This window comes from Triticum dicoccoides, chromosome 2B (genome assembly GCF_002162155.2).
Source record: "Triticum dicoccoides isolate Atlit2015 ecotype Zavitan chromosome 2B, WEW_v2.0, whole genome shotgun sequence".
Classification (NCBI taxonomy): domain Eukaryota; kingdom Viridiplantae; phylum Streptophyta; class Magnoliopsida; order Poales; family Poaceae; genus Triticum; species Triticum dicoccoides.
This window is the reverse complement of record NC_041383.1, coordinates 803,224,038-803,227,913: the sequence shown is the minus strand read 5'-3', so window position 1 is coordinate 803,227,913 and position 3,876 is coordinate 803,224,038.

Genomic DNA, 3,876 nt, shown 5'->3' with positions numbered 1-3,876 from the left:
ATAGTTTCAGAATTCTGGATGACCCTGAGCAATATATCCTTAGTAGGAATGTCACCACCCAGTGCACTCTGTACTTTCTTTAGCACGTCATGGACTATGAATAGTGTGTCTGTAGAGTTCTCGGCGAGTAATTCTGGAACGAAGTACATTAAGTAAGCACAATACTTGGACAAAGTTGTGGCAACTTGTTGTGCACCAGTGTGATGAAGCCCCTCCTCTGCACCATTGAAAGATGCAATATTGCAGTACTCAGTTGCGATGTGCCAAATAAGCATCACTTTTATCTGGCTATCATTTTCCAGTGTAGAGGAGAAATCACCAAGGACACCATTCCGCTCCAATGATGCTCTTCCATTAGTTAGAGGACCACCACCGGTGCCATATGTGCGCAAGCAGGAAATTATATGGCTCTTGACCAAATCAGGAACCACCACGAAAGTCTTCATTGAGAATATCATTGAAGAAACAAGTTTCAAACAGTTCCATACAGCCAATAATGAAAGCACTGGTAAAAATGTGTCTCCACCAACATGACCCGAAAAGAACCAATTGAGAAGCAAGTTGCCTCCAATTAGAGATGACTGGCCCATCTTATTTTGCCAATATCCAAAAACACTAATCCTCCTGCCAAGAAAATTGTCAAACTTAAACCTTCTAAGAAAGCGAATGATGGACGGAACGAATTTGCTTGCACGCCCTCTGGTATAGCTGCAAGCGAGCGAAACAGCGGCCCAATCCGATTTCAGATAGACTATAGCCTGCAAAGCTTCAAATACGAGGAGAGCTCCCACAATCACGACTGTAATAATAACATCAACCCGTCTTGTGCCAACTTCGATTATAGGGTCAAGTGTGTTGACAATGGGGGGATATACAATCAGAAATACTCCGGCGATAGGTGTGCAAATCAGTATGAGAACAATCAGCACAAGGAATTGATCCTGTGTGGAAAAGAGATTTGCATGTTTTGTGAAGAAGAAGTCATAGAGGAAGCCCAATTCTACCTCGATGACATGAAATGCTCTTGAGTAATGGTTGACTTGGTCCACTTGTGGCAACAAACCCTCAAGTGCAAACTCGAGCGTCTTGGGTAGTCTGGCTTCAGCACAATCCATCTCAAAGTAGCGGCGACACAGTAAGTGAGACAGAGCAAACGAGAGGCATAAATCTCTCATGCTTTCATCATCAAATGCCATGCCCCATATTGCCTGTATGGTGATGGCACCATCCTCTTCATGTATGCCGTTTGGTCCCAAAAAAGGATGCCAGACAAAGTATTTGCAGCCGTTCATCGTGAAAGTCTCCTCTTGCACCTGAACCTGAACCTGAACCTGAGCCATCATGTAGTCGGCTACTAATTTGCTGGGAATAGAATTTGTGACCCTCCAACAAGAAAATACTCTTAATACATTGGCATTAAACAGCACGGCCGACAGCAGGGTTGCGGCAATTGGCTGTAAAGAATGTGACGTAGCACTAGCAGGACAAAGCAGCCGGAATATAACGGACAGATACACCAAATACTGAAGGAGCTCAAAGAGGTACCGCTTCCACCGCTTGTTGTCTTCGATATTATAAGCCACGAAGGCATTGGCACAGCCGGCTGCCCAGAAGAGGATCACAGCCCAAACAGGATACAACATGTTCTTCACGGGTGAGGTCACCATCTGACCAAGGGTGTAGGTGATGAGAGGGAAGGAGACCGTGTAAGCTACCCAGAGAGTACCTTGCACGAACCAATGGCTCGACCGCCGGCGCCAAGGACCGAGGATGAGTTGCAGGAACAGCATCGCGGCTGCCACAGCCACGAAAGCTTCATTGCGGATGACTATCTGCCGGGGATTCTCTAGGTAGGGGGACAAGGCCTCCAGCGCCCTCGTCCTGTTCATCGCAACTTGGTGACCATCCATAGTGATGAACTGACAAGTGACGACTACGTAGCTAACTCTTTATCGTGGATCTTCGTTTGGTCCAGAACTCATGTAAGCCGGCCTTGGGTGTGGTTATTACCTAGTACGTTCAAAGGAGGCATACATATAATAAGTCGCAACAACCGAAACATGCAGTGATGGATTACAGCTAGCTAATCAAACTAATTTTAAAAGGTTAGTGCTTGAGGTATATAATTAACCAACATGAAAAGCGAAAAGGCACTGCTTTTTGATTGATCACTTTAGGCCCATTACACAATAAAAATTGAACCGGAAGCATGCTGAGAGCAAGGAATGATGGGTGCCATTGCCCAGGTAGGAAGAGCTTTTGCGGAAGCGCCAACGAGGAACTCAGCTACCGCGAGACCGTTCAGACAAGCCCAACAGACGGTCTTAGTTTGATGTGTCGGGTGCGCTCCATCGACCATCGGTCGCGAAATACCTGCTCTCATCATATTATAATTGACATTGGTTGCAATAAATCATCTGTTGGTGCGTCCCTTTGTGCACTTTGAGATTTAGTATGAGTTGTTCTAAACTATACAGTTAACAGACTCAAAAACAGTCCAGCACACAAGCCACTACTGATGTCTTGGCTAGGAGTGGTGACTGCGTGCATAATAAACATTACTACTACTAATTTTCTGAATGGAAGGGTGGAGTTCAGAGCTGTTCAAAGGTATCATCAATTCCATGTACGGCTTCTGTATATATCCGTTTGATTAGGCCACTAAAGGCACAGAGCAACAAGAAGCCTGCAGCATCTGCTGCGAATTAGTGTCTGTATACGCAAAATAAATGAAAGTATATAATTTTACCAGCTGAACATCATGAGGATACAGGTAGAGTACCTTCTCATCCTGTAAAAGTATAACGGCAAGGTGATATTCCAGTTTTCCTGCCTTAGATTTGCAGGCTTCGAGGAAATGTGAATGTCTCCTTCAGGAGTAGGATGATGTACTCCCTCTATAAAGGTCTTATATTTCTTTACAGAGGGAGTACATGGTATTAAGAACCATGGTAGGAGAGAGTTTATCATGAACAATGCATGAACTCACTAACTAGGTGTTTGGTTTGGAAGCACATTGCATTGCATCTGACGGATGAATGTGTATTTACTGGCTTTGTTTGTTTCAGCTATATGTGCTGGCACTTTGTTACATTCCGGTGTGGTACAGACCATCTAAAAACAACAGGCCATACATGACATATTTGGTATTATCTGTTTAGATCACTAAAATAGCGATCGAAATGCTCTTATATTCCTTTGCAGAGGGAGTAATTAACATCTGAATTTACAGCTGCACATTGTGTACTAGTACAAGTGGAATAGTTTTGAACAGTAGCCATGGTGGCGCTCCCTACGAATCGTTTTCCCACACATTTTTGGCTTTTACATGGTTTTTTGGGGGGTTTCAGCATTTTGGTTTTCCACGGGTCTTTCTTAGCTTTTCGACAAAAATAAAATTTTGAAAAAAATTGCGCGAAAAAACGTGTTTTTTTGTTTCCGTGGGAGGCACGAATGTGCCTCCCAAAAACAGAAAAAGAACACGCTTTCTCTTGTTTCCGCGAGAGGCACGGTTGTGTCTCACGGAAACAAAAAAAAACTCATTTTTCTTTTTTTTCCTTCCGCGAGAGACATGGTTTTCTTCTGCGAGAGGCACGGCCGTGCCTCCCGAAAACGAAAAAAAACGTGTTTTTTCCCTTCCACGAGAGGAACGGATTTGTTTTCGTAAGAGGCACAACCGTGCCTCTCGGAAACAAAAAAAACTTTCTACTAACCATAACAAAAGCATTTAGTATTTTATTTCAAGGCCGGCCCTATTCAGATTTTCGGACAGAAGTTTTTGAGAAATTAGCTATATGTTGAAGACTAGAGGGCAGGCCTGACGCAGTGGTGAAGTCCTCCCCACTTGTGCCAAGTGGTCATGGGTTCGAACCAGTC